Here is a 5,552-nt window from a genome sequence, read left to right on the forward strand (position 1 = left end):
AGCTGTGACGGGTGTCCCAAGTTCATGGAGTGTAGCTAGCTAGGCTGTCAGGAGAGGGCAGGCTGGTCAGCGGCCTTTAGCAACACACACATATGTTGTGATCATTGTTGTGTTTGTGAGTGGGGGGGTTGCAAAGGCCCCACAAGACGGGAAGGAAGGAAAATAGGAGCAAAGAGGGGCGCACGGTATGTGCCGAGCAGGAATGTCTCCTTAAAGACAAGACCTATAAAAGCATCAGGAATCAAAACAAGGTCCCTTTGGAGCAAAGTAGAACCAGGGGGGGCTCACGTTAATAGCTCCGGCTCGGGGGTCTCATTTCAAGCAGGAGCTCATTGCTCAATGAAAATTACAGGGCCTGAATTGAAGGGCCCCGTGGGCCAAAAGGTTGTGTGTTGTGCCTTTCACACTAAATGCTTGTAAAGGGTTTACGCCACGTAAACAAGTATGTTTTTTTTTTTCCCCGATCGATTGGGTTTGAAAGATTATATGAAATGAGCACACCCCATTTTTCCAAACACACAGTTAAAAACACCCAAGAATGGCTAAAAGTGGCTTTCCGTGAGCCCTGATGGAAATGCTTTGACTGAACATCTGTGGAAGGATCTTGAAACATGCCGTCTGGAGAAAGCACCCTTCAAACATGAGAGTGGGCCAAAAATTCCGCTGAGAGGTGCAGAAGTCTCATTGAACGATACAAAACTCACTAGATTGCAGTAATTTCTGCATATGGGGTAAAAAAAGGCAAAAATATAAAAATTGTGTAATCACGAAAAAAAGGGTTTGTAAATGCAGTATTTATTTCCTCTCAGAAATTGCAATAGAGAAATTGCACAATAATTTATTGGTTCAAATGGAGTATCAAAGCAAAAAAAAAAAAAAAAAAAAAAAACAACAACATGCTGGCACTTCTATATTGTAAAAGTTAAGTGCATGTAAATTTAATATTTCTTCATTCAATAAAATGAGAAGAAATAATTTCTCATTCAGTCGCTCTGGAAGCCCAGCTGTCTCTATGACGTCAACAACTCCAAAAATCAGGCCTTCAGCTCCATTTCCAAGCTTCTGGATGGCAACTTCTGACGTGCGTTTCCGTGCTGGTGTCGCGTATCGTGCTTCGGGTATCTCTATGTGATCTTAAACCGTTGGTTTTCCCACAACCCTGCACAGTTGAAGGTCCTTGCAGACACGGCGTTATCTTCTGCACGCAGACAGAGCTTGGCGGCAGTTTGACGGCAAATTGAACAGGGGACCCAAAAACGACGGCACCCCTCAGATTTAAAAGTAGAAAGCGCTTGCTTCAGGCTGCCACACCTTGCTGTAGTCGCCATGTTGTTGTTGTTGTTTGGTCGATCGCCCACCCAACGCGAATCACACGCAAAGTATCCCGCACCACAAGGTGAATCAATTCAGCGTATTCGCTCAACTGATGTTGAATTGCAGGGGGAATTATCTGAATCGATATTGAATTGTGAGGTGAAATATTGCAGTGATATATGCAGTGATAAATGGATGTTTTTTTGTTTTTGTTCTCAGAATGCCGAATAGACATAATTAATCACAGTATATACACACTTGCAAAAAACTGTCACGTTTTTTTTTGGGGGGGAGGGGGTGTTGCAAGCCCCAAAAGGCAATTCAGCCCTAATTTGAGAGGAAAAAGCCCCCCCCCCTCCTCCTCCCCACCACTGTTGGGCTCCACTTATCTCTAGTATGCCAATGAAACATGCCATAGGATCATCATGTGAAGGTAAATACACACTATATGACATTTGGAGAACATAGAGACCTTTGCACTGCATTTGTCCACACTTCTGTTAACCTTTAGCCATTATAAACGACTATAACAGGAGATAAATCAGTTCTGTGGCTGACTATTTATAATCTCGTATACTTCAGGGGCTGGGGGGTGGATAGTCAACTGCCCAAAGTTTAACAAAGTAATCTTGCTGATAAAAGCAAACATGAGGGGAGATTTCCTAACTTCCCAAACAACATTGATATGCCATTTGCAGCAGTTAGTTTCCATTTTTTGGGTTTGTTTTTTTTTGGGGGGGTCATTGTGAAATAATCACTTTTTATAGTTTGACCATCTTCCCATGTACATCAACGATGATTACAAATCACAATTCCTTTTTGACCCTCTCATCCCACTGACACGGCGTACTTCAAGGCGACCATAAACACTTTTGGCCCCGACGTTGTTGAACTGCACCTTATGCAACCTTAGAACCACCGATAGACATTTAAACAACTGCCGTATATCAACCTTAAAGATATGTGACAACAGCTCACATAAACCTCTCCAATCAAAGTCTAAGGAGAAATGCATGGTTGGAGGCGACCACAACGGATCTCGCTGGGCATGGTTGAATTGTTGTGACGTCGGGTCGCGATGCAAAAATTAACTGCATTCCATGCACAAGAAAACAATGGTATATCATCATTAAAATGGACGACAGCGATACCACTTTCAACCCATGAACATGATCCTCACGTGTGTAATGTAGTGCATAAAAGCATCCAAATAACTCTGAATCCACATAAGACGAAATTCGAAAGGTCGACACGCAAACATACACGTACAACACCAATGATAGCTAAGCGTGAGATGATCGATACCTTGCATGAACACCCATCCACGATACATGCTGATATCAACGTTAGGACACTGTAAATACATGATAGAGTGTATCTAACTGATGGGAAAACGTACAGAAGCAGAGGAAATACACAATGTGCTTCCATATTTCCATGACAAGTTGAATGAAGTGTTATTATCGTGGCTGTCAGACTAAATGCGAGTACCTGCGAAAGGTATATTTTTAAAAACGTGCGCATGAAATTAGTCTTCCCCTTCAGTTTTAACTGAAATAATAATAAAAAAACAAAAAACGTACAGAATTAAACCGTTTCCCGATTTCAGTGTAGTGATGTCATCCCAATTGCATACTGAGTTAAAAAAAAAAGATCACAAACTGATAGTTTGCAATGCTCACAAGTGTAACTTCATTAAAAGCGACGACCGTCTTAGCGGGTTCGATGACCTTCGGCGGACCACAAACGTGTTGACACAAAAAACACCAGCCGGTCCGCAGGCAATGCGGGTCCTGACTTTAACCCAGGACAAAGTCGAAAGGCCTCTTTTATGCTCCCACATACGCACAGGTAACAACGGTGGCATTGTGTCACCTGACCGAAGCGTCTGTAACACATGGCTGCGCACACAAACCAGAAATGGTTGCCGCATATAGAATCCAGCGCGCATGCTCTTCCGATTGGTCCGTTTAGTCACATGCTGCGAGGATGTACTCAGCTTTCCCTGGAGAGGTCCCTCTTTGAGGATCATTTATTCGTCACCACGGAGGAGGGAACACACACCACAGAGTTCATTGCTGCTGCTCTGAAGCAAGCTAGCTTAGCGGCGGCGTAGGCGTGTGTATGAGTGTAGAAGCCTACACACACACACACACACACACACACACACACACACACACACACACACACACACACACACACACGGCATTCTTGACCCATTTCCCAAAACAATGAAATGCATCACCTCGTCATCCACGGCCATTCATGCATTGTCGTCGCTGTGGCCTTGTTACTTGTTTGGCAAAGTAAAAAAAACAGAAACAGCGACCAGAATAGGCCAGAAAATGAAGAGAAACTGGACAGAAACTGCAAAACAAAACGACACGTGTGGGTTGCGATTGAGTCTAAATGGAAACAGCGAGCGGAATGGCCACAGTGACACAGCGGGGTCGCTGCCCGTGCGAGGTATAAAGAAGCTTCAAACTGCCCTCCGTGCGATGTTGGCTTCAAGCTTCGTGCTTAACTTTTGAACCATATTTTAAAATGTAGGAAATGACAATCAAACGCAATGTCCTCTTATGAAAGAAGATTAGCAGCCCATGCTAGCAGGCATACGTGGGGGACTCTCGTCAGACTTAAGTTGCCCATTTTAGGACTTGGGACTTGCTTGGCAAAATCTTGACTGACTTGGTATTCATAAAACCAGCTTGAGTGAGACTCATACTGAATCTCTTGATCAGTCTTGACTGTTTATAGTTGAACATCTTCAGCTCTAACCTGTTCAGGGACAGCGGTTACTACGGTGGACAGTTTATCATGTTATCAGGGTACAGGTTATCATTTTTGGTGCATGAAAGGGTTAAGATCAAGTGCTATCTGTTTTGTTTAAGAAAGCAAAGTTATTTTTGTTTGGTGCGCACGAGCCTGTTAACTCACCAGCATGCTATGATACAGAGCGAGACCGTTCCATTGCAGGTCTGGCTTTATGTTTGGCGTCACTGGGCTTCGTTCGGTAATAAATGCAGAGAAATGTTAGTGGACAATTTCGTCGTTTTGAAATTCTCTTTGCAGTTTCGCTTCTTTCACTCTTTGCTGTTCTCCTGGTTTGCTCACAATGCTAATTTGACTTTACTGCTGTGAAATGATAAAGCTGAGAAAGTGCACTTTCATTTTCAAAGAAAAACTGGCTTGAAAGAAAGGTTGATGAAACTTAGTCGTGATTTTTGCCTGTCTGAAGAAGGAAGAAAGAGGACTGATGTACTCATCAACCTTTGTGAAACTGATTCGGTCAATGTTTGGCAAACTAAAAGCAGATGTTTGCAAATGCCTTTTTTTTTGATTAACCACAAAAGATACTGTAATCAGTCTACTTTCATGACGAACGACAGAAAACTGAGCATAATTCCTGTTGCATGGCTGAAATCAGAGGATTTGGACAATTCTAAGTTGAACAATGACTCTCAACGATGACTTGATTAAAATGGGATAACGATATTAATCAAGTCATTGTTTAGATTAATTTGAAAATCGATTCAATGTGGAATAATTGGTTAATTTTGACACCACTATTTTATATAGTGACTTACAGTAGAAAACCGAAAACTGAGATCTTTATCGTGTATCGAAGATATAGCCGAAAAATATTGAGATATTGGTTTAGGCCATATTGTGGACATGCCTGTCTAATTTGAGACTAATTTCAGAATTTCACATGTGACATACTCCAACATTTGAAACAGGAATGTAAAATACGACTTAACGTAACACAGATTGTGGTGACTTTTCAAAATAATTGATCTTGAACAGGAGGTTGGCCTTCAGAGGGTCCACTCCAAGTGGAACATGAACCCGGTCGACTGCAAAGACATGTTGGCTCTTGAAGGGGGAGACTGGTCAAAAAAAGGAATGTTAACGCTTCACATCACCTTTTTAGTCAGGTTAAGGTGGCTACTGACATTTTCACTCGTCATGATCAGTCACCTTAACGCCTAGTGCTCAAATGACATCTTATTTAATTGGAATCTTAACCTGGGCCCTCTAAGATTTCTGTCTCAAAATGTTTGCATGCAAATACATGAAATGTAAACTCAGAAAAATGTGTTACACCAAAAATTTTGAGAAAAATGTCTGAAACATCACACTTTGTTCCCATTGCTGTTGTTTTGATAGATCAGCATTATATATATATTAAGGGTGCAATAAAAAAGGGTTTTTAACCGATTTTTTTCCTTTTTTTT

At 41.9% G+C, this 5,552-nt stretch overlaps 1 protein-coding gene across 1 annotated transcript in view; it reads right to left on the reverse strand.

Moving 5' to 3' along the window:
- Positions 1 to 5,552, reverse strand: part of LOC109513880 (AT-rich interactive domain-containing protein 3B-like) — an 89,791-nt gene that overhangs the window by 35,481 nt on the left and 48,758 nt on the right. The window lies entirely within an intron of this gene.

The sequence above is a fragment of the Hippocampus comes genome, unplaced genomic scaffold (assembly GCF_001891065.2).
Source record: "Hippocampus comes isolate QL1 unplaced genomic scaffold, H_comes_QL1_v1.1 scaffold82, whole genome shotgun sequence".
NCBI lineage: Eukaryota > Metazoa > Chordata > Actinopteri > Syngnathiformes > Syngnathidae > Hippocampus > Hippocampus comes.